The 15,309-nt window shown below is 44.8% G+C and overlaps 1 non-coding gene across 1 annotated transcript; it reads right to left on the reverse strand.

Annotated features, from left to right (window-relative positions):
- Positions 1 to 5,973: 5,973 nt before the first annotated feature.
- trnaq-cug (transfer RNA glutamine (anticodon CUG)) lies at positions 5,974 to 6,045 on the reverse strand. The gene has a single exon. It is a non-coding gene; the product is annotated as a tRNA-Gln (tRNA).
- Positions 6,046 to 15,309: the final 9,264 nt, after the last annotated feature.

The following is a 15,309-nucleotide window of genomic DNA, read 5'->3' on the forward strand; positions in this document are numbered from 1 at the left end:
CTGCCTTTAGCCCTTACTCCTTAGTATTTTTGCTTAACAAATCAGAAGTCACTTTCTGATTTAAAACTAGCAACTGATGTAGCAATTGTGGAAGAGAGTTCCAAACACTGCCCTGTGGGGAGTATTTTTGATTCAAAATCTCTGTTACAATCAAACAAGGAGAGAAATTATACCATCCGTCTAGTCATGGTGAGCACACGACAGTCTTTTAATGCTGTATGCAGTTGTGAATTGTACTAAGGGAACAATGGAATTGGGAAAACATTCTTTTTGGATTAGTGGTGCTGGAAAAGTGCAGCAGTTCAGGCAGCATCCGAGGAGCAGCAAAATCGACGTTTCGGGCAAAAGCCCTTCATCAGGAATACAGGCAGAGAGCCTGAAGCATGGAGAGATAAGCTAGAGGAGGGTGGGGGTGGGGAGAAAGTAGCATAGAGTACAATAGGTGAGTGGGGGAGGGGATGAAGGTCATAGGTCAGGGAGGAGAGGGTACAGTGGATAGGTGGAAAAGAAGATAGGCAGGTAGGACAAGTCATGGGGATAGTGCTGAGCTGGAAGTTTGGAACTAGGGTGAGGTGGGGAAAGGGGAAATGAGGAAACTGTTGAAGTCCACATTGATGCCCTGGGGTTAAAGTGTTCCGAGGCGCAAGATGAGGCGTTCTTCCTCCAGGCGTCTGGTGGTGAGGGAGCGGCGGTGAAGGAGGCCCAGGACCTCCATGTCCTCGGTAGAGTGGGAGGGGGAGTTGAAATGTTGGGCCACGGGGCGGTGTGGTTCATTGGTGCGGGTGTCCCGGAGATGTTCCCCAAAGCACTCTGCTAGGAGGCGCCCAGTCTCCCCAATGCAGAGGAGACCGCATCGGGAGCAACGGATGCAATAAATGACATTAGTGGATGTGCAGGTAAAACTTTGATAATGTGGAAAGCTCCTTTAGGGCCTTGGATAGAGGTGAGGGAGGAGGTGTGGGCACAGGTTTTACAGTTCCTGCGGTGGCAGGGGAAGGTGCCAGGACGGGAGGGTGGGTTGTAGGGGGGTGTGGACCTGACCAGGTAGTCGCGGAGGGAACAGTCTTTGCGGAAGGCGGAAAGGGGTGGGGAGGGAAATATATCCCTGGTCGTGGGGTCTTTTTGGAGGTGGCGGAAATGTCGGCGGATGATTTGGTTTTTGCAAACATTGGTAGGGTGGAAGGTGAGCACCAGGGGCGTTCTGTCCTTGTTACGGTTGGAGGGGTGGGGGCTGAGTCGGCGGTGCAGGATATGGACGAGATGCGTTGGAGGGCATCTTTAACCACGTGGAAAGGGAAATTGCGGTCTCTAAAGAAGGAGGCCATCTAGTGTGTTCTGTGGTGGAACTGGTCCTCCTGGGAGCAGATACGGCAGAGGCAGAGGAATACGGAATGGCATTTTTGCAAGAGGTAGGGTGGGAAGAGGTGTAATCCAGGTAACTGTGGGAGTCGGTGGGTTTGTAAAAAATGTCAGTGTCAAGTCAGTCGTCATTAATGGAGATGGAGAGGTCCAGGAAGGGGAGGGAGGTGTCAGAGATGGTCCAGGTAAATTTAAGGTCAGGGTGGAATGTGTTGGTGAAGTTGATGAATTGCTCAACCTCCTCGCGGGAGCATGATGTGGCGCCAATGCAGTCAACAATGTAGCGGAGGAAGAGGTGGGGAATGGTGCTGGTGTAATTACGGAAGATCAACTGTTCTACGTAGCCAACAAAGAGACAGGCATAGCTGGGGCCCATACGTGTGCCCATGGCTACCCCTTTGGTCTGGAGGAAGTGGGAGGATTCGAAGGAGAAATTGTTAGGGGTGAGGACCAGTTCGGCCAAACGGATGAGAGTGTCAGTGGAAGGGTACTATTGGGGACTTCGGGAGAGGAAAAAATGGAGGGCTTGGAGGCCCTGGTCATGTTGGATGGCGGTGTAGAGGGATTGGATATCCACGGTGAAGATGAGGCGTTGGGGGCCGGGGAAACGGAAGTCTTGGAGGAGATGGAGGGTGTGGGTGGTGTCTCGAACGTATGTGGGGAGTTCCTGGACTGAGGGGATAGGACAGTGTTGAGGTAGGTAGAGGTGAGTTCAGAGGGGCAGGAGCATGCTGAGACAATGGGTCGGCCAGGGTGGTCAGCCTTGTGGATCTTGGGAAGGAGGTAGAACCGGGCAGTGCGGGGTTCCCGGACTATGAGGTTGGAAGCTGTGGGTGGGAGATCTCCTGTGGTGATGAGGTTCTGTATGGTCTGGGAGATGATGGTTTGGTGATGGGGGGTGGGGTCATGGTTGAATGGGCGGTAGGAAGAGGTGTCCTCAAGTTGGCATTTGGCTTCAGCGGTGTAGAGGTCAGTGCGCCAGACTACCACTGCGCCCCCTTTATCTGCTCCTCTAACTCTGGTCGCTTGTGCATCCTTAATTGTAACCATCAGATGCCTGAGCCTGAGGCTTTAGAATTCCTTCTCTAAATCTCTCTGCCTCTTTATTTCTATCCTCTTAGCACAGACGTTGAAACATTTTTCTTTGATGAAGGCAAAGTGATGACCTAGCGGTATTATTGTTGGACTGTTAATCCAGACAATGTTTTGGGGACCCCTGTTTCGATCCTGCCGTGGTAGATGGTGAAATTTGAATTCAATAAATATCTGGAATTAAGGATTTAATGATGACCATGAATCCATTGCTGGTTGTTGGAAAAATCCATCTGGTTCACTGATGTCCTTTAGGGAAAGAAACCTACACCTTTACCTCGCCTGGCCTACATGTGACTCCAGACCCACAGCAATGTGATTGGCTCTTAACTGTCCTCTGGGGTATTAGGAATGGCAATAATTGCTGGTCTAGCCCTTATCAATGAACTAAAAACAATTTTTTGAGCATTTGCCCAATATCTCCTTACAGGGCCCTATGTTGATTTTATAACACTTTCATTCTGTTTAAGACACTATCAAACAAGAGCTGTAGTTGTTGTCAAGGCTTTGAGCGATAAGCGAAGGGAGTGATTAAAAAGATAGGAGGAGTCAGTGAAATATTGTGCAAAAATGAATTCACATCCTCACTTCTCTCTGAGAAAAGGAATTTCTTGTTAACACTACATTGGATTGAGTTAAAAATTACATGACACCAGGTTATAGTCCAACAGGTTTAATTGGAAGCATCAGTTTTTGGAGCGCCGCTCCTTCATCAGGTGGTTGTGGAGTACACGATTGTAAGACACAGAATTTTTAGTTTTGCTATAAATTCTGTGTCTCACAATCGTGTACTCCACAACCACCTGACGAAGGAGCAGTGTTACGAAAGTTACTGCTTCCAATTAAACCTTTTGGACTATAACCTGGTGTTTTGTCACTTTTAACTTTTAACCCCAGTCCAACACCGGCATCTCCAAATCTTGGATTGAGTTGGTAGCTGTTGTTCTCCTGGTGGCATATAGTTTTGGATCCTAGGGACATTTGCTTTATGCAGTAAAATGTGGATAAATGTGAAGTTGTCTACATTGGTAAGAAGAGCAGGAAGGCATGTTATAATTTGAATGCTATAAATTGGGAGAAGGAAATGTGCAATGTGGCCTGAGTGTCCTCCTTGTACACCAATCAGAGAAGGTAAATGCACAGGTGCAGCAGATGGTCAGTAAGACAAATGGCATGTTGGCCTTTATAGAATCCCTATAGGATAGAAGCAGGCCATTCAGCCCATCAAGTCCATACAAACACACCAAAGAGCATCCTATCCAGACAATCCCATCCCTTTAACCTTGCCCTTCCCATCGCTAATCCACCTAACTTGCACATCTTTGGACCGTGGGAGGAAACTAGGGCATCCAGAGGAAACCCACAGAGACACAGAGAGAATGTGCAAACTCCACACAGACACTAGCCCAAGAATGGAATCAAGTCCCTGGCGCTGTAAGGCAGCAGTGCTAACCACTGAGACACTGAAGGAAGAGTGATGGCTTGCAGCAACTATACAAGGCATTGGTGAGTCCACGCCCCGAATATTGTGTGCAGTTTTGAACTCATCATCTGAGGAGAAATGTTCTAGCAATGCAGGGACCGTAACAAAAGTTTGCTGACTAATTCCTGGGATGGTAAGACTGACTTTTGAGGAGAGGTTGAATTTTTAGGATTACGTTCGCACAATTCAGAAAAGTGGAAGGAGTCTCATAGAAACTTTAAAAGTTCTAACCAGACTGGACTGGGAAGGATAGATGCTGAAAATATGATCCTGATGACCAGGGAACCCAGAACCGAGGTCGCTGTGTACCGATATGGAAGAAATCATTTAGAAGTGAGATATGAAATTCTTCCCCCAGAGAATAATGAGTCTGTGAAATTCACTGCCATAAAAAGTGACTGTATGATTTTGAGGGGCAGTTGGATATAGCACTTGGAGCTAAGAAGTTCAAAATACTGTGAAGAAAAGCTGAAGCAGGTTATTGAGTTGGATGTTTAGAGTGTGTTGCTGGAAAAGCACGGCACGTCAGGCAACATCTGAGGAGCAAGAGAGTCGACGTTTTGGGCAGGAGCCCTTCATCAGGAATGAGGCTGGGAACCTCTGGGGTGGAGAGATTAATGGAAGGGGGGTGGGGCTGGGGAGAAGGTAGCTGAGAGCGCAATAGGTGGGTGGAGATGGGGGTAAAGGTGATAGTTCGGAGAGGAGGGTGGAGCGGATAGGTGGGAAGGAAGATTGACAGGTGATATAGGTCATGAGGGCAGTGCCGAGCTGGAAGATTGGAAGTGGGATAAGGTGAGGGATGGGGAAATGAGGAAACTGGTGAAGTCCACATTGATCCCCTAGGGTTGAAGGGTCCCGGGTCAGAACATAAATTGTTCTTCCTCCAGGCTTCAGGTGGTCAGGGAGTGGTGATGAAGGAGGCCCAGGACCTGCATATCCTCGGCAGAGTGGGAGGGGGAGTTGAAATGTTTGGCCACGGGATGGTGGGGTTGATTGGTGCGGGTGTCCCAGAGATGTTCCCTAAAGCGTCCTGTGAGAAGGCATCCAGTCTTCTCAATATAGAGGAGACTCCATCGGGAGCAACAGATGCAATAAATGACATGTGTGGAAGTGCAGGTGAAACTTTGATGGATGTGGGAGGCTTCTTTGGGGCCTTGGACAGAGGTGAGGGGGGAGGTGTGGGCACAGGTTTTGCACTTCCTGTGGTGGCAGGGGAAGGTGCCCTTCCCCTTCCCCTGTCTCCTTATTGAGTTGGATGTTTTCATGATCATATCGAATGGTGGAGTGGATCAAAGAGCTGAATGGCCTATTCCTGTTCCTAATTTCTGTGTTTCCATGTTTATTTATCCATTCATCTGCTATCCAGGCATCATCTACATCACCAAGACCTCACTGGTGAAGTGTGGCATTCCCATGGACACCTGGGAATCACTGGCCCAAGACGGTCAAAAGTGGAGGAGCCTGAAGAAGGCACATTGGTCTGTACAGCCAGCTACAGACCCACCCTGAGTGTGGAAGGAGTTATCCTCCTTTGTGAGGGACTGCCAATGATGATGAGGGTCCAGTTATCACCTCTTGTTTTCACTTTTCCAAAGACAACAGGTCCCAAATTTACAATCATATAGTACCCATTGATATTAGACCAGATTTCTGCAGCAGCAACTCAAATGGTCTTACTCCCGCACTCTTTACCCAGACCATTTGCAAAAGTTGTTCCTTCAGTAGTTCATTTCCCTTCTGAAAGCCTGAATGTTTGCACTACTCTTTCAGGAAATTTGATCCAACTTATAACCACTCCTACATCACAATATCTTTTTAAAATCTCATGTAGCTTTTAATTCTTTTACATTATTTTAAATTGCCTGTCCCTTTGAATCGCAACCCTGCTGCCATGGAGATCACTATCTCTCTGTAAGCGTTCATATTTCCCCAGTAATCTCTCAATTGCGATGCAGTTAATTTGCTGAAGATGATTAAACTGAGTGTAATTAATGTTTCTCCCTTGAAAAGTTTGACTGCAGATTTGCAGCTAAAAGGTAAGGTTCCACCGAGATTTGAACTCGGATCGCTGGATTCAGAGTCCAGAGTGCTAACCATTACACCATGGAACCATGCAAACAGAGTCGAGTTCGCTATATAACAAGCATTGGCTGTACACACTCGGGGAACTTCCTGTTAACAGTAAAACCCAAGGTTCCTGCAGGACGGGATTCCCCTCCGCTCGAACCCCGGGAGCGAGCCTCTCAGCTGGGGATTACTCACTCACTCCCCCCGCTCCCCGGAGCTCAGTGGGACACAGGGCAGGCAGAATATTCTGCCGTACTGAATGTCAGGAGTATCAGCTGATTGAGAGGAACAAGAAACCTCATGATGAACTGCCGTTAGTCACCCGACAGAAACCAAATTTCAGGAAGAAAGTGAGGAGTCCAGATGCTGGCGAGCGGAGTGGAGAGTGTGGCTGGTGCGAGAAAAGGACAGCAGGTATCCGAGGGGCCGAAGAATCGACATTCAGACAAGAGACCGAATTCAAGTTTCACCATCCGGAACATTACAGAGTAATTCTGAACTGTTTTTATTAATACACACCAACATGTAAAGTGTAGTGGAGCAGACCATTCGGCTCCTTGAATCAATAAGATCACATTGCTAATGTGTTTGTGTTTTGAGCATTCCCAGTAAACTCTCATTCTTTTGCATGCCAGGACTGTCTGTCTGGTGTAATACTCAAATAATGACGGTGAAACTAGTTAAAATTTAAAAATATTTATCTTCTTACTTGTTACTGATAAGTGATTAATCGTCATAAAAACACAGGTAATGGAAGAGAATCAAGTGACACATGAAATAGTTTTGTCATTTTACGTAATGGCAGAAGGAAAACAAGTGACTCCGTGAAACTGCCTTGTCATCTATCTGATTGGACAAGTACTGTACAGTGAAAAACTTTGCAAGAGTTTCAGGCAGATCTTGGCAACGGACACATCCAGTGATGCTTCTGTTCCATTCTCCTTTTATTAATAATTCTAAAATGCAATTTATTTCAAACTTGCTTACAGTCAAAGGCTGAACTCCTATATCTATGTGGAGATGGGGATTGATTTCCAGAGCTACACAATCCTTTGAGTGAATGCCTTCCTCCTCATTCCAAATGGCCAAACATCATCCTGATGCTGTTGTTTGTAGTCCTCTGTTCCCCAGCCAAGGGCAAACAGCCTCATGGAATGTGCCCAATGTACAATAAACATTTTGATGGCCTCTCGTTCTTCTAAATTCCTCAGACTACTGGCCCTCAATCACTCCGAAAGGAAGTGGCCCTGGAGAAAGAACATCCAGTATCCATGGTCCTGCTCATGGTCTCCTGTGATCAGTAGACACTACAATCTGCAGATATTGAATTGACACAGGCAACTTCTGATTTGAATTTATAGGTATCTTTAATTGGACTTGATGCACAAACTGTATTAGAGATAGCTCTTTAACAGGAGACCTTTTGGATAAATATTCAGCTGGTTAATCAGGAGCAAGCCAACAGAGTCATAGAGTCAGAGAGCTGTACAGTATGGAAACCAACCCTTTGGTCCAACTTATCCATGTTGACCAGATATCCTAAGTAAATCTAGACCCATTTGCCAGCATTTGGCCCATATCCCACAAAATCTTTCATATTCATACACCTGTCAGATGCCTTTTAATTCTCATAATTGGACCAGCCTCCACCACTTCCTCTGGCAGCTCAAAGTTGCCCATAGGTCCCTTTTAAATCTTTCGCTTCTCAACCTAAACCTGTGCCTTCTAGTTTTGGAATCCCCTATCCTGGGGAAAAGACCTTGTCCATTTACCTGTGCCCCTCATGATTTTATAAACCTCTAAAAGGCCATCCCTCAGCCTCTGAAATTCTAAGAAAAACAGCCTCAGCCTATTCAGCCTCACCCTATAGCTCAAACCCTCCAGTACTGGCAACATCCTTGTAAATCTTTTCTGAATTCTTTCAAGTTTCACAACATCTTTCCTTTTGCAGAGAGGCACAAATGGTAACAGTATTCCAAAAGTGGCCTAACCATCGTCCTGTACATCTGCAACATGACCTCCCAACTCATTTCCTCAATGCACTGACCAATAAAGGCAAGCATGCCATACGCCTTCTTCACTATCATATTACCCATGACTCAATTTTCAAGGAACTAAGAACCTGCACTCAGAGGTCCCTTTGTTCAGTAACACTCCCCAGCACCTTACTATTAAGTTTATAGGTCCTGCCCTGTTGTACCCCTTTCCAAAGTGCAGCACCTCACAGTTATCTAAATTAAACTCCACCTGCTGCACCTTAGACCATTGGCCTATCTGATCAAAATCCTGTTGTACTCTGAGGTAGCCTTTTTCAATATCCACATCACCTCCAATTTTGATGTCACCTGCAAACTTACTAACTATACCTTGTATGTTCACATCCAAAATACTTATATAAATGACGAAAAGCACTGATCCTTGTGACAGTCCACTGGTCACAGCCCTCCAGTTTGAAAGGCAACCCTCCACCAACACGCTGTGTCTTTTACCTTTGAGCCAATTCTGCATCTAAATGGGTGGTTCTTTCTGTATTCCATGTGATCTAATCTTGCTAACCGGTCTGCCATGCATTTACTCCATCCTGAATGTCAGGAATATCAGCTGATTGGGGAAAAAAAAGCTCATGATGAACTGCTGTTAGTCACCAGACAGAAACCAATTCCAGCCCGCTTCATTTAAGTTTCACTGTCCAAAACACAACCGAGTAATTCTGAACTGTTTATTAATACACACCAACATATAAAATATATAGTGGGGGAAGACCATTCGGCCCCTTGAGCCTGATCCTTAAGTTAATAATATCACATTGCTGATGTGTTTGTGTTTTGAATTTCACACTCCCATCTATTCCTAGTAAGCTCTCATTCCTTTGCATGCCAAGATTATCTGTCTGATGTAATACTACTCATCTCAAATAATATTGACCAAACTAGTTAAAATTTAAGGATATTTATCTTCTTACTTGTTACTCATAAGTGATTAATCATGAGTCATAAAAACAGAGAAGAAAATCAAGTGACCCTGTGAAACTGTTTTGCCAGTGATCTAGTTTGATGTATTTTACTGTAGTTACATGTATCTAGGTACAGTAAAACATTTTGCAAGAGTTTCAGGCAGATAATAGTAAACAGGGACACATCCAGTCATTCCTCTGTTCCATTCTCCCACTGGATCCTCTTGTTATCAATTCTAAAATGCAATTTATTTCAAACTTGCTTACAGTCAAAGGCTGAACTCCTATATCTATGTGGAGATGGGAATTGATTTCCAGAGCTACACAATCCTTTGAGTGAATGCCTTCCTCCTCATTCCAAATGGCCAAACATCATCCTGATGCTGTTGTTTGTAGTCCTCTGTTCCCCAGCCAAGGGCAAACAGCCTCATGGAATGTGCCCAATGTACAATAAACATTTTGATGGCCTCTCGTTCTTCTAAATTCCTCAGACTACTGGCCCATTCTCCTCAATCACTCCGAAAGGAAGTGGCCCTGGAGAAAGAACATCCAGTATCCATGGTCCTGCTCATGGTCTCCTGTGATCAGTAGACACTACAATCTGCAGATATTGAATTGACACAGGCAACTTCTGATTTGAATTTATAGGTATCTTTAATTGGACTTGATGCACAAACTGTATTAGAGATAGCTCTTTAACAGGAGACCTTTTGGATAAATATTCAGCTGGTTAATCAGGAGCAAGCCAACAGAGTCATAGAGTCAGAGAGCTGTACAGTATGGAAACCAACCCTTTGGTCCAACTTGTCCATGCAACCAGATATCCTAAATAAATCTAATCCCATTTGCCAGCATTTAGCCCATATCCCTTGTAAGCCTTCATATTCATGTACCCATCCAGATGCCTTTTAAATGTCATAATTGTACCAGCCTCCACCACTTCCTCTGGCAGCTCAAAGTTGCCCCTTAGCACCCTTTTAAATCTTTTCCCTCACCTTAAATCTATGTTCTCTAGATTTGGACTCCTTTAACCTGGGGAAAAGACCTTGTTCATTTATCCCAGACCTTCATGATTTTATAAACTTGTATAAGATCGCCCCTCAGCTCCAACACTCCAGGGAAAAAAGCTTCAGCCTATTCAGCCTCTCCCTATAGTTCAAGCCCTCCAACATTGGCAATGTCCTTGTAAATCTTTTCTGAATTCTTTCAAGTTTCACAACATCTTCCCTTTAGGAGGGAGACCTGAACTGTACACAGTACTATATTCCAAAAGTGGCCTAACCAATTTCCTGTAAAGCCTCAACATGATCTCCCAACTGGAGACTCAATGTACTGACCAATAAAGGCAAGCATGCCAAACGCCTTCTTCAGCATCCTGTTACCTGTGACTCAATTTTCAAGAAACTATGAACCTGCACTCCAAGGTCTCTTTGTTCAGTAACACTCCCCAGCACCTAATCATTAAGTATATAAGTCCTGCTCTGATGTATCTTTCCAAAATGCAGCACCTTACATTTATCTAAATTAAACTCCACCAGCTGCACCTCAGCCCATTGGCCTATCTAATCAAAATCCCATTGTACTTCTTCACTATCCACTACACCTCCAATTTTGATGTCATCTGCAAACTTACTAACTATACCTCTTATGCTCACTTCAATATACTTATATAAATGATGAAAAGCAGGGAACCCACAGCAAATCTTGTAACATACCACTGGTCACAGGCCTCCAGTCTGAAAGGCAACCCTCCAGCACCAGCTTCTGCCTTCTACCTTTGAGCCAATTCTGTGTCCAAATGGCTAGTTCTCCCTTTATTTCATGTGATCTAGCCTTGCCATCCAGCCTACCATAGCTTTTAAATATTTTAATTGTACCAGCCTGCACCACTTCTTCTGGCAACTCATTCCATACCCATACCACCCTCTGCGTGCAAATGTTACCCCTTAGGTCCCTTTTAAATCTTTCCCCTCTAAACCTCTGCTGTCTAGTTTTGAACTCCCCTTCCCTGGGGAAAAGACCTTGTCTATTCACCCAATCCATGCCCCTCATGATTTTATGAACCTCTGTAAGGTCCCCCCTAGCATCCGACACTACAGGAGAAAACAACCCCAGCCTATTCAGCTGCTTGCTATTGCTCCGACCCGCCAACCCTGGCAACCAATGTTACCCTTTATTGCTTTATTTCAAAGTAAGCAAGATCTGCCAAACCCTGATATTGTTAAATTAAGCCTTGAAGTGTAATTGTGCCTAAATTCAGGAGAAGCCAGGACCCTGTCCTGCTGTTTGCCCCGCCCAACATCCCTCGCTTTGAAGAAATCCTTTAATTATAACCTTTTCTTCACTGAGCAAAGTTAAAAATCACACAAAACCAGGTTATAGTCCAACAGGTTTACTTAGAAGTACCAACTTTCAGAGCGCCCAAAGCTAGTGCTTCCAAATAAACCTGTTGGACTATAACCTGGTGTTGTGTGATTTGTATCTCTGTCCACCCCTGTCCAATACCAGTACCTCCACATCTTCACTGATCAAGTCAGCCATCTATTACTGGTAACGTTCAGGAACACCCTGTGCCAAAAATTACTGGGGGCCAACACTCAATTCTGCCCAGCAGGATGGGAGGAGCTAATTGCAAGCTTTCCAATAGTTCACTCGGGGGTAGGGGTGGCGTGTCATTGAAGAGCAGTTCAAAAGATTGCAGACGGGGATGGGAAGTCAGTCTGTGAAGGAGGTAGGGAGTAGACTCCATGGGCAGAACATTCCCAGCCCCTGAACAATGTGGACAATGATGAGTCAGTTGGAAAAATATGGTGAGATTGGTCAAATTAGATTTGTGATATCTAGAAAAGAGATTCCTTGCATTACCGGCATGCTGGCTTTGTGAAATAAAACAAAGAACTCCAAATGCTGGAAATCTGAAACCAAAACAGATATTGGTAGAGAAACTCAGCAAGACCAGTTGCATCTGTGGAGAGAAATCAGAGTCAATATTTCAGGCCCTGTGACGGTTCTTCAGAACTGAATGCTTTGAGCAGGTCTTCAGTGCGGTTTACTGTTTCTGGGGTGGGAGATGAATGATTTTACAACAGTTTGGATCATTGGTGAGAGGACGTAATGTTGTTTGTACAATTCTTGTACAATTAAGAGTGTCAGTTGTTGACACAATGAAGAATTTGTTTTGCTTATACGCTAGAGGTGGGGTGACACCTGATGCACTGCTTGTAAAACCAACAGATGAAGATAGTTTGAGTCATTTCCTAATCAAGAAATCCCTCCGAATGGAAGATGAAAAATTGTTTCTAAGAATGGACTTCAGTGGTTAGGTCATGAGGAGGGATATACAATGAGGCCTGTTTTTGTTAGACATTGGAAGGTTAAGGGGTAATCTGGTCAAAGTCTTCAAGGTATTAACTAGATAGATAAGCCATTTTCCATTGTTTGGAGATTCTAGAACTCGGAGGTAGAGTCTGAGAATTAGGGCCAGAACGGTCAGGAGATGTTAGGAAACAGTTTTACACACAAAGGGTGGGAGGGGTTTGGAACTCTCTTCCAGAAATTGCAGTGGATGCTGGATTAGTTGCTAATATTAAATCTTAGAGAGATGTGTTTTGTAAAGCAAAGATATAAAGGGATATGTGCTAAAGGAAGGTATATGGAGAGTTAGACCACAGAGTGACCATGTTTCTCACTGACATTGAAACAGGCTCAAGGAGCTGAATGGCATTCTCCTGTTCCTATGTTCCTACATTGAAGGAATTGTTCGGTGGCACAGTATTGGCCTGACTTCAGTGGTACAATCCCTCTGAGATGCAGATCAACATAACATCTCTTCAGAGACAGAAGAATGTGCCTGAACTAAAAACTTTCAAAGGAGCATACACCTGAGATAAGACATTTCTGAGTTCCCTTTGTTGTTGGTTAAGCATTCATAAAATTGATCTAATTAATTCATAAATCTTGGTGGTTGCAGGTTAAGTATATGGAGAACCCCACTGAGTTTTTAAGGAAAAACATTTCATACCTCCCTTTATTTTAAAATTATGCCACTCTCTCTCTCTATTTCTGGAGTACACAACTGGGCCATTGCAAAATGCACCTGGTTCAATTTTCTAATTGGAGTGGCTGTTTCATTCCCTTAGTGTCCCAGGCTGGCATAGGAATAAGTCAAGGGGAAAAAAATACTCTTGTTTTTCAACGCTCTGCAGATGCTTTCTGTTTTCATTTTTGATTTCCAGGATTTGCAGCACTTTCCTTGTATTACTAAGGAATCTGAGCCTGGTTTGAGCTACCCAGTGACCATGGAGAGTTAATATTCCACCCAACAGCTCTGCTCACAGTTTCTAAACAGACAGCTCCCGCTGCTGCCCCACCCCCCTCCCAGCCCTGGAATGAGACCGTGTAGGAAAAGGAGAGGGTGGATCCTGTTGGTTGGTTCCCTGAGCAGACTGTCAAAGTCCTTTGGCAGAATGCCTCATCACCAGAACTTTCCAACAAGTTCCAAGACATTGCTTGGCTGGTGGTGAGAAGGGCACTGCCCGCACGCTGCTGTCATAGCAGCTGTGGGATGGGGGTAGACTATGTGACACATTCCTTCTGGAATGTGCTCTTGCAAAGGGAGTCTGAAGGAAGATGCAGTGGTTTTTTTATCGTGGTCCATCCCGAGCAGCTCCATGACACGGGACTTCATGCTCCACATTCCCCGAGATGCACATTTGGACAAACATCAACTGCACCTGGAGGACCATCAACTCGGTGAAAGACATTTTTTGTTTACAGTTCTGGTCACCATGCTACCAGAAGGATGTGGACGTTTTGGAGAGGGTACAGAAAAGGTTTACCAGGATGTTGCCTGGTATTGGGGATTTTAGCTCGAAAGAAAGTTGGATAGACGGTGTTTGTTTTCATTGGAATGCAGGAGTTGGGGGGGGGGGGGGTGGGGGAGAGGGGTGATCTGATAGAAGCTTATAAGATTGTGAATGGCATGGATAGAGTGGAATGTGTTAGGCCTTTTCCCAAGGTGGAGGGGTCAATTACTAAGAATGTGAATTCAAGGTGCGAGGTGGGGGAGATGTTTAAAAGAGATGTGCATGGCAAATTTTTCACACAAAAGATGGAACACACTGCCAGTGAAGGTGCTAAAGAGAGACAAAAAATACTGCAGATGCTGGAATCCAAAATAGGCAGGAGGCTGGAAGAACACAATGAGCCAGACAGCATCAGGAGGGGGAGAAGTCAATGTTTCAGGTGTAACCCTTCTTCAGGTGATGGAAAGCAGACACAAAAGCAGCATTCAAAAAACACCTGGACAAATACATGAATAGGAAGGGAATAGAGGGATACGGATCCTGTAAGTGAAGGCAGTTTTAGTATAGAAGGGCAAAATGTGTCAGCGCAGGCTTGGAGGGCCAAAGGGCCTGTTCCTGTGCTGTATTGTTCTTTGTTCTGCCCGAACTTTGTTGGTCTTTCAGAACAAAGAGTTGAACTCAATTGAATGTTGCAGACTGGCACATTCCAAGGTCTAGGACTATGTGCTGAAGAACCCACTAAAGCTTGGGGCAGTTAATTGAGGGCCCATTCTGTTATCAGACCCACATGTAAATATAGTCTTGTATATGTAAGGGAGATCTTTAGTTTGTTTGAATTGTCAATTCCAGTACTTGTTTCTTTTCTTGATTGGCTACTGTATGGGATCGAACGGCAGTTGTGACTATGAAGATTATTTTATGAATAAAGTATATTCTTGAAATTAAAAAAAATGTCATCAATGAGCCAACAGATAAAAGGGCAAGCCTATTGATGGCTATAATGCACTGCAGGCAGCTAAAGTAATGTAGAGTTGAATTTCTGCCCCTCAGTCATGGGACATTCACCCTCCAGATTGGCCAGGGAGGAGACCTAATGGGAGCCCAAGCTCAGTTGATCAGGGGCTTTGTGAAAGGATGTTTTGCCTGCCTTTGGGAATAAGCAAGGGGGCAGGTAGCAACAAAGGTAATGTTCTATCTTCTTAATGAGCAAAGGACATCCTCTGAAAATAGTACCTCATTTTCATGGAGTCATAGAGATGCACAGCATAGAAACAGATCCTTTAGTCCAACTCGTCCATGTTGACCAGATATCCCAATCTAGTCCTATTTGCCCCATATCCATCAAAACCCTTCTTATTCATGTACACATCCAGATTCCTTTTAAATGTTTAAATACCAAAACAGGCTCCAACCTGACTGTTGATGCGAACCATGTGATGATGCAGGCAGTGTAATATGGTGCACAGTTGAGCTTTTAACCCGCTCCATTGACCTTAACTAGTTATCTCCGCTGGGGGGGCAGACTGCTAGCTTCAGCACCTACCCAACCC

This window comes from Chiloscyllium punctatum, chromosome 27 (genome assembly GCF_047496795.1).
Source record: "Chiloscyllium punctatum isolate Juve2018m chromosome 27, sChiPun1.3, whole genome shotgun sequence".
Classification (NCBI taxonomy): domain Eukaryota; kingdom Metazoa; phylum Chordata; class Chondrichthyes; order Orectolobiformes; family Hemiscylliidae; genus Chiloscyllium; species Chiloscyllium punctatum.